The sequence below is a fragment of the Anastrepha obliqua genome, chromosome 5 (assembly GCF_027943255.1).
Source record: "Anastrepha obliqua isolate idAnaObli1 chromosome 5, idAnaObli1_1.0, whole genome shotgun sequence".
In the NCBI taxonomy this organism is placed as follows: domain Eukaryota; kingdom Metazoa; phylum Arthropoda; class Insecta; order Diptera; family Tephritidae; genus Anastrepha; species Anastrepha obliqua.
In genome coordinates, this window is record NC_072896.1 from 38,120,395 (window position 1) to 38,130,908 (window position 10,514).

Below are 10,514 nucleotides of genomic sequence, written 5' to 3' on the forward strand. Positions count from 1 at the left end.
ATGAAAACTTTTAGAAAATGAATTAAAATAACGTTTTTTTTCGCACTAAACAAAAAGAGTTGACATAATATTTTCAAATGGTTAAAAGTTTAGTTTTCTGTAAAGATGTGAGTGGTTTGATGAGAGCCCTTAACGTTACATATAAACGGAATTGTTGGAGACTTTTCATAGATAGATCTGCGTTAAGCTTAGAAGGCATTTTCTTAAATAACGGAAACACAGTTCATATGAAAGGGTCGTATGAGAATATAAAAGCTCTGGCGCTGCAGATTAATTATGATGGACATCAGTGGCAAATCTGCATAGATTTGAAAGTCGAGTCTCTTCTGCTTGGCTTGTAATTAGGCTATACGAAATCTTATTGCTTTATTTGCGAATGGCAAATATTTTTGTTTGTAGTAGATAAGCATAAATAAAAAGAAGTTACTATGCTTACAAATACTTCTTAAACATCAAAATTTGTAGGCTAGTGTTATCACATTTTTGCAGAGCTATTCAAATATTTTCAGCTGATTATATCGTCCTTGCTACTTATTTGCTATCTTCCACACAACCTTCATACTTGGTCTCAAAAATAAAAAAGAAAAAACAATGTGACATCGTCTGCGCTCGCCTCTACTGCTTAGCCAAAGAATAACGCAGTCAAAGAGAGACAATTAAATTAAATAATTAGTGCTTCCGCAGTACTTGAAAGGAATTAATAAATACCTGAATTGTATGGTCACACACAAGTACGATTTTGTATAATACTTGAGCGACACAATTCCATTATACACTCAGCACTAACAACATGAACTCGTTTTATTCTTATATACTGAAACTCACTTCACTAAATTCAGTCTAATTCCCAAGCAATTCCTAGTGAAGCAGTTGAAACATGGTGGTGGTGAGGTTTGTCTGAGTAACACAGCACAGACCCAATTAGCACAAAATATGCCATTTTGATGTACCACTTGTAGAACCACTGCTTTTTAAGAGTCGAACCATCTTGGTTTGACTATGAATCCCCTCTGTCGTCTATTTGCTTTTCTGCAATTTATTTCAAGCTTTCCATCGAGAATCCCCCCAGCTTTCTATGTCGTAAAGCACCCGGACTATGGCACTCACACAAATAGTGAGATACTGTTTCCTTAGATCCTTCTTGATTGCAGCCTCTATAGCTATCGTTGTACGGCCACCCCACCTTCTTGGTATGGTCTCCAAAAGCCACTGGACGGTTATTGTTTACGTCATTCTGAATATGTCTGCTCGTGGCTTTCTTAACAACTTGTCAATTCTGCATTTGTTGAAATTGTGCCACGCTTGTTTAGTTATTTTGGTGGTATCCGTGTTAGTCCATCTGTCAAAAGCCTGCTTCTGAAATAGCGAGAAGATCTCCCTTTTGCGCACGCCTTGGGGACAACTTATTTCTACTATAGCTTCGGACTCATTATAGGATGCCCCAGTTCTTGCCAGTTCATCAGCTTCTCATTTAATTCTATGTTTCCATGGCGAGGTACAAAGATGGGGGTGATGTCGTGCGCGCTAAAGCATTAAGTTCTTCTTTGCATTGTCTTGTGGTTTTCGAATTGGCCAAGATGACTTTGCACTGCCAGGTGATTTTTGAATTGGTTAAAAGTGACTTTAAAGCCAAGATGGCTGCTTGACTGTCTGAAAAAATACATCTTTTAGTGGCTATTGATCGTTTCTAATTATCCTGCAAGCTTCCCTTGGGCCGAGAACTTCTGCTGGAAAAATACTATTCCAATCCCCAGGCAAAAATACTTCAAAGTTTCGACGTCAACGCCGCAATCTATCTTGGATCCGTGAGTGTAAAGTGCAGTTGTAGTTTCTGTGATTACTGAATTTAAATACCATTTCTTTCACGTGGGGAACTTTACCTTAAACTCTATTCTAAAATCTACCGTAGTAGTAGTAAAATCTGATGAGTTGCTAATAAGCCTTTGGCTGTCTAAAATAACATTCTGACCCAACATCTTAGAATTCCAAAAACCACCTTCTTTTATTCTGAAGACGATGTCCGTTGCTGTTTGTCGTAGTTGTAAGTCTATTGGTAGCAGGTAGAGCATGCCATTAAGTGCCTCTGCAGGACATGATTTCATAGCTCCAGTTATTTTGCGCAGGCTCTTCGTTCTACGCTTGTTAGTGGCATAACGTTGCATTATTTTTTTAATGCAGGTCATCATATTAACGCTCCGCATGACATAATCGGTCATACTAAGGTGATGGAATGGAATGGAAATACACATGAATACAGATGTATAGACAAGGTGGCACAAATTAAAATACCCTATCGGAAGATTAATAATTTTTGCAAATGTCTCTCATATTTGATATTTGTGAAGTTAACTGCCGCAATATACAAACGGACAAGCCATGGAGCGCGTAAAAGTCAATATAGGATGTCCATCACTCAAAATCACTTGTTCTATTTATTAAAAAAGTTATTGAAAAACAAAACTGGATGAATAATTTCGCGCCACCTTGTAGTACATAAATGTCTAAAACAACAGGAATGCAAAAAATTTCGGCTACAAAGACATTCTTAAAGTATCTTCCATCATTTCTCCGGCGAAGCTTCGACCGCAGCACAAAAGCATTGTTAAAATTCAAGAAGGTTCTACTAAATGACAGGAAAGCGCATAGGTGTCTGTAGATAAACCTGTGGTATCATAAAAATGCAAGTCAGGAGATAAAGACGTGTGTACACACAAGTGTGAATGTATGCATGCGGATGTGTGTGGGATTTTCACTTTAAGTGCATTCAGTAGTTGCTTCCATGCTAGTTAAATGGCGGCTGTGAGTGAGTGAGTCAATTTGCATAATGCTAACAGCTTCACGTACTCTCAACCCCCAAGCAAACCAACGTGGCGGTAATTCGTATCTATTTAAAAATGGAAATTGTCGAGTTTTCTCTCAAAATAGCGAAGAATTGCTTGCAAGTTAAGTTAGAAGGCTTAGCTATTGCAGGAGTTGAGTGGAGCTCGCGAAAACCAAGTTTGGAAGAATTATGTCTCTAGTTTTCTGTAAGTGATACTAAATTGTGAAGATTAATATCTAGACTGTCTAGGCATTCAAAGGAATTGCCTCAGAGAGTTCTAAAATGCGTTATTCGAAGTGCAGATTCTTCGCAAGGGAGTTCTATACCCACGTTTTATTTGCAGATGAAAGCAAGTTTACCATATTTAGGTCAGATGGTCAATCATATGTGTGGATAAGACCTAATGAAGAGTTTCTGGAAAAAAACGTACGTCCGGGAGTTAAACATGGCGGTGGGTCGGTAATGGTGTGCGGTTGTATGTCCGCTGCTGGACTGGAAATTCGTGCTTTATTAACGGGAATATCGACCACAAACAATTCTTAGCAATTATGAAAGAAAATTTGGTTCAAAGTGCTAACAAGTTGAGAATTAAGGACAATTTCCAGTACTATCATGACAACGATCCCAGGCATAAGGCACCTGATGTGCGTCTATGGTTTATGTACAACTGGCTTAAAGTGCTTGAAACACCTCCATAATCTCCAGACATCAATTTAATTGAACATCTGTGGGCTCGTTTGGAAAACCAACTGAAAAAACATGTTATTAGGAATAAGAAAGACCTAGAAGATGCTATTAAAGAAGAGTGGGGGAAAATAGATCCCTTGACATGCAAGAAACTGGTTGAATCCATGCCAAGAAGACTCAATGATGTGAGAAAAAATAAAGGCTTATCGACTGAATATGAATAATATTGTTTTTTGGTATATATATGTCCCATTAGGTGTTTCGAGCGGGACCTTTAAATCCCATTAGGTCTTTATATCATACTAATAAATAAATACAAAATAATAAGTTGGATGTTTCCTATCAACTAAAATAATGTATTTCATTTATTTGAAAAAAAAGTACAATTATATTTCATTTTGAAAAAAAATCGAATATGTATTCACAAGAAAGTAGAAATTGATTCAAGCAAACTGAGCGGCGTCTGTTTACTATTTTAGCATAAAAAAAACAGGATCGTTACCTGAACCTCACTATACCAGACGGGACAATTTCCAATGAGTTTTAATGGAAAATTTAGACTTTAGTTATAAGAAAATTTTTACTGGGACGTATGTGTCCCAATAGGTCCGAAAGGATTAAATAATACTTGCCTAACTCTACTTTATATAAATGTCCGACTTCGTTTTTGCTACACGTAAACGCATTAGATTTGCATTTTAATATATATTTTTTTATTTAAAACCATATCACTTGGGTGTCCGAGTTCTTCATTGAGCCACTGTATGCGAGTATTTTGTATTTTCTGTCGAAATCGCTGTTATTCTGGCACCTCTAAGTTGACTGTCTAGCTGAGGAATTAGGTCACCAGCCTAGTCGGAATAGTTTGTGGAACTCCCTTGTAACCAAATGGAAAGGATTGTCAACATCCGAGAGCAAACGTCGATCCATTGTTAGAGGGATCACTGCCTTTGCTCCACGGGGTAAATCGTAAGCCAAATATTTGAAAGACATATTGGGGCGTTTTTCAATAACTTTTTAATAACGTAATTTTACCATTTTAACCAAAAACCACTAATTATCGCTTTCTAGTTTGAGTTAACCGCATAAAATATGTTTCGTCTAGTTTCCGATAATCGACTTGTAAACCAACAGCTAATTTTTTCTTATCGATTTTTGTTATGAAACGAGCCATTGAATAACAAAAGCTTTAAATTGCGCGCAAAATTGTGGTTAAGGGGGAACGCCACTGTGAAAATTCAAAAAAATCGATTTTTTTTGCATAAATTGTTAGTATAACTAGTCAAGAAAATGTGGTAAACATTTTAAAGCGAAATTCGCTTTAATCCCGATTCTATGTGCACTTAAGTGAGCGCCCGTCTGTTCGGCCGCTACGGGCTTACGATACGATGCTTTACTTCAAACGCGTTTTTTCGAAACGACTGTTTTTGATACGGTGGCAACGATTTCTCGAAGACTAATGAACCGGTTTTAATTTTCTTTTTTTCAAAATTTTTGTTATCGCATCGGCTATCGCTGTACGTAGCCGATTTTCAAAATTTTGGAAAGAACTATTTTTTTTGGGCCTGCTGAAAATCAAAAAAAAAAAAATGGTGAAAAACACAAAAACAAATTTAAATCACCACCATTTGGTCAAAAAAAAAAAAAAAAAGAAACGGCTTCGTACAACGATAGTCCGTATCCTGTAGATTAATAAATTTTTTGGTTTTTTGATTTGTGATGATTATTCATTCCTGTATCGCTGCCACCAGATGACGTAATTTTTTTAACTCGTTACGTTTATTTACATAAATTTGTCAACTTTCAATATTTTTTAATAAAAATTTACATCAACATAGTTTAATACATATATAATAAATTGCCACGGTGCTACACGGGAACCTCATTTATCTTTGTGGCTCTTATGAAACGTTGTATTGTTGTCAACGCCACACCAGACAGTTCTGTAAGAGAATTAAAATAGTATATTATTTACCTAGACAACCTGCTTTCATTTTAGCTAGGGCTGAACAATTGCAAAGGAAGTGCTCGACTGTTTCTTCCTCTTCCTCATCTCTGCAACTTCTGCAATATTCATAGGAGAAAGCTCCTAGTCTCGAGGAAAGCCTGCCAAATAGCCAGTGACCGGTTAAATAAGCCACGACCTTCGAGATATTGCCTCTTGAGAGACTAAGCAATTCCTTTGTTCTTTTCTTGTTTATTTGCGGCCATAATAGCCTAGCTGTTAGACACGTATCTTCATTTCTCCATGACCTATTGGCCTCTTGGATAAAGCAACTAAATATTGAAATTAAAAAAAGAATGTTGTGTTGCCATTAGTTTTTTACTTTCATTTAGCAATCCAGTGTTCGAACTCAGAGGAATTATTGTGAGACGTTTTAGTTGGATAAAAACGAAATAATTTCGTAACAGTACCATTCAACTGTCTGCCGATAAAATTTTTTTTTTTTAAATGCACTCACCTAAAACTTCAGCTTTATGAATTTTCTGCCTTAAAGCTTTTAAATATAGCCTTAATATTGTAATTTTTTCAGTAAAATTTACCTCAAAAAATTTGCTTCAACCGGTTTTAGCTGGCAATTAAAAACAAATCCACTCGCCTTTGAAAAATTCCTTACCTGATTCTCAAAAAATTCACAGGAAATAATTCAGAGAAAATATCACATTCAGAAAACGAAAAAAGAGCAAAAAAAAAAAAAAAATACACACAGAACTACAAGCAATATGACTTTTTCCTACTCTAACCACTTGAATATTTTTTTTCCTTCAAGGGTTCTTTGCTTAATTTACTTCACTCTAACGAAATAAGCAGAAAGTGTTACAATTAAAAAATATCACTCACCCACACCATACAGAACCGCAGTAGCGTATTAAAAATATCCCTTAAAAAACAAAGGAAGAAAATATTTGTATTAATTGTAATTTTATTAAAAAAGAATAAAAAATGAAAAATAGGAAAAGTGTATTTAATTACACCAATACCTTTAATGAGGGCTACAATTAGTGCAAAGTAGAAGTGATGCGCCAAACAACTTATGGAATTTGTAAAACTGGCCACGTCGCTCGCTCAAGTAAGTAAGCTGGTGGTGTTAAAAAGTACATATGAGACTATGTAAACACCTTAAATGCCAAGTGTGCCCGTAAGGAAACAGATTAGCGACCATGTGGGCATGTATGTGTGCTTGCTTGAATGCAAATCCGCATGGGTATTAATAAACATAGATAGTGACGAACAAATTTTATCATAGCTTCGTGTCTTTTGAACAGTACGTAAATAGCTCCGGCAACTGCCGGCTTTCGCTGACTAACTAAGAGGTGCGGCGCTTCTGCAGCGCACCCATTTACAAAGCTTATGCACATGCGCTTTCAAATATACATATTTATACGTAGAAGTAATGGGCTTATGCACATCTTTTCTCAGCAAATACAGCACAACGATCAATCAGCGAAGTAAAATAATAGAAGTCAGATAGAATATAAGTACAGGTGGTCCATACGGTATTAGAATTACCGGGTTTTTTGTACTTCGACAGCTGAGATAACGTCAGTGGTGTGTCAGAAATTTAATTTATAGTTAAATATTTATCAAATGGATTGAATTCTCTTGAAATGGAGAATTTTGACCGAAAAACCATTTGCTTCAAATGAGGCTCACCTCGGCTCACAGTGGCAAATTTAAGAGATCTAGCAAGAATTAACATATAAAATTTGCAAATTATGCGATTTTGATATAAATATTTGGATTTCAATCGTTTGGACAACGGCTAATGACGACATAAAATTTGAATAAAATTGATTGAAAATATAAAGGGTGGTTAAATTTTAAGGGTCGATATTGAATGTGAACCACACCTAAACCCCAAGTTTCTTTTTGCATTTCATTTGCCATTTTTCAATTTCAGACTATCTCAATTTGAACCATGGAAAGATACAACATCGAGCAATGCATTAAAGTTATTCAGGCTTATTATGAAAACGGGCGTTCAAATCAAAATGCATATCGCGCACTTCATCTTCAGTGATGAGGCACATTTTCACCTGAGTGGATTCGTCAATAAGCAGAATTGCCGCATTTGGGCGAATGATAATCCAAGAGTGATTGCCGAAAAACTAATGCACCCACAAAGAGTGACTGTCTGGTGCGGTTTATGGGCCTGCGACATCATTGGGATATGTGGTTCAACAGGACGGTGTCAATTGTCACACAGCTCACGAAACAATGGCTCTTTTGCGCGAAAATTTGATGGCCGAATAATCTCACGTCGCGGCGATGTCAATTGGCCGCCAAGATCATGTGATTTGACACCGTTGGACTTCTTTCTTTGAGGTTATTTGAAAGAAAAGGTGTACGTCAATAAGCCAGCAATAATTCTAGAGCTAAAGGATGAGATAATTCGGCACATTAACGGCATCGAACTTCAATTATGCCTCGGCGTCATCGAAAATTTGGACCATCGGATGGAAGTGTGCCTCCTAGGCCGCGGCGGCCATTTGGACGATATTTTGTTCCACACGTAATTCAGCTATACCAATATTATCATATTAAAGAAAAATGACAATAATTTCTTAAAAAAATTGTATATTATTCACAATCAACACCGGCTCTTGAAACTTAACCACCCTTTATATAATTATTTTCTTATTTTGTCTTGGCGTCTATTTACCAAATTTAAAGCTTGCTACGAGAGTTGCCTTCCGACTCCGAACGACAAATATGTTTTATGAGAAGTTTTTCCATGACAGAAATACACTCAGAGGTTTGCCATTGCTTGCCGAGGGGCGACAAAAACATTTTTGAAGTGAAAACTTCTTTAGAATCGTTGGGAGTGATTTGAGGAAAAGTGAAACGAAAAAAGCGACCAACTTGGCTTACGAAGCGTTATATTATATGTTGATATAAACGTAGCGACGAACTAAATAAAAATAACTTTTATTTTTTCTTGTGATTCGAACCAAGGATTTTGAATCGGAAGCTCACATTGCTAGTCGCTCGGCTACCGCTCCATGCTGTCGTTGCTGGCCTAAAAGTTATTTAGTTACGAAGCGTTATATTATATGTTGATATAAATAATTTTTGTGAGCGTATAATTTTCAAAAGGTTTATTAGGTTTATTATTTAAAATCTATTGACTAGGTAGTGTGATATCTGTTCTTATCAGCTTAACATCTGATAGATCCTCCATCGGAGGACAACAAATGTTAAACCGATTTTTGGAAATGGGCGGAGTGTTTTAGGGGCTTGCTCTCCACCTCTGCTACGGGTTGGCGCGGTATTGCAGTACCGCCGAGATTTCGACCTTGAATAAATACAAGAAGAAATATACTAATATACATTTAGCTTTGGTGGGAAGAGACATACATTTTTATATGAATACAAGTAGACAAAAATGGTTTTTTTTTTTTTTGAAATTTGCATTGTAGGACATTTCTGATTATTTATTGAAAACAGTTTTTTTTATTAAAATTGATTATAGAAGAAAATTGAATTTTTTCCAAGGTGAATTCATACACTAAGGTAAGTAAAACGTTTCTTAATTCAATTTTGTGTTGACATCCAAATGTACACGACGGAAGAAAAAAATAACAAATCAGCTGTGTTATTGCTACCACCTTCAAAAGATTCGCCTTGATTTTTCATATAAAAATTATAAATATCATCACTTGTGACAACTGTACCCAGTCGGTCGACAGTGTGTGAATCATCTTTAAATTCTGCAAGAATACCCTAACCTGCGCAGCGCACAGTAAAATCGACACAAAGCTGAGCGCAGAGCACAATCGTACAAACACACTAACGTACATACATGCATATATACGCTCGAATACATTTTCTTACTGTGCTCAGCCAAGGCTGGTAGTCATGCACTGTGGCGATATGAACGCACAAATGCACATACACAGGCACGAACATGAATCAAACAGCTCGCCGTGTTTAAGTGAATCGGTATAAATATTTCGTACATTAATTTTTGTGAGCGTGTAATTCTCAAAAGGTTTATTAGAAAATGTAATGACAAGGTAGTTTGTTGGTTGTGTATGGTTATCGCTTCTCGGCCTTATGGCTAAGATCAAAGTGTAGTCATCTGATAGATCCTCCATCGGAGGACAACAAATGTTAAACTGATTTTTGGAAATGGGCGGAGTGTTTTAGGAGCTTGCTCCACTTCTGTCACGGGTTGGCCCGGTATTGCAGTACCGCCGGGATTTCGGCCTTGAATAAATACAAGAAGAAATATACAAATACATTTAGCTTTGGTGGGAAGAGACATACATTTTTATATGAATACAAGTAGACGAAAATGGAAGAAATTTGTAAGTCTGTTTCTTCGGTCCGTTTGGGTAGTTTTTTTGACAACATCGAAACCAAAGCATTTGTATCATATTTTATCTATCATAAGCCACTCGTATCATTTGTTGAAATTGAAAACATTGAGGATGAATAAAATAAAATGAAGAAAATAAAATATGAACTTTAGAGCAATATTATAATGAACCTATAATTATCCCGCTCCTAATGCTGCTTTCGTCTTATTCTCTCTCAGTTTGTCTTACGGAAGGTTTCACTTCTATCCCGTCTAACCGTTAGACTGGTATTTTTTTTTTATTTTGGTCTCTCTGAACTCCGAATGGTAGTCACGCACTATTTGGCTACGGCGGCCGCCTGTTTTTATTTTTAAGCTTTATTTGTTTTTTTTTTTAAGGAGTTCAAAAATTCATCTTGCCCAAATGATGGAATTAACTCGTGAAAATGTTCATGTGTTGATGTATTTCGATTTTCGAGACACATCGATTATGGAGGCAGGAGTGCGTTGATCAACTTATTTCGACTTTTGGTGTATTGAAGCGCCACACATAGCCACTGTGAAACGGTAGTACAATGGATTCTAACTGTGGTTGTGCCAGAAACAATCGATGGTGTACGTCACCTGATAACGCAAGACCGCCATGTGACATATCGCATGATAGAGGCATCCTTGGGCATTAGTAGGACCAGCATGCATTCAAT

At 36.5% G+C, this 10,514-nt stretch overlaps 1 non-coding gene and 1 pseudogene across 1 annotated transcript; both read left to right on the forward strand.

Annotated features, from left to right (window-relative positions):
- The first annotated feature begins 8,619 nt into the window (after window positions 1-8,619).
- Window positions 8,620-8,814, forward strand: LOC129249660 (U2 spliceosomal RNA). The gene has a single exon (XR_008582699.1). It is a non-coding gene; the product is annotated as a U2 spliceosomal RNA (small nuclear RNA).
- Window positions 8,815-9,550: 736 nt separating this feature from the next.
- On the forward strand, window positions 9,551-9,728 carry LOC129249659 (U2 spliceosomal RNA; annotated as a pseudogene).
- Window positions 9,729-10,514: the final 786 nt, after the last annotated feature.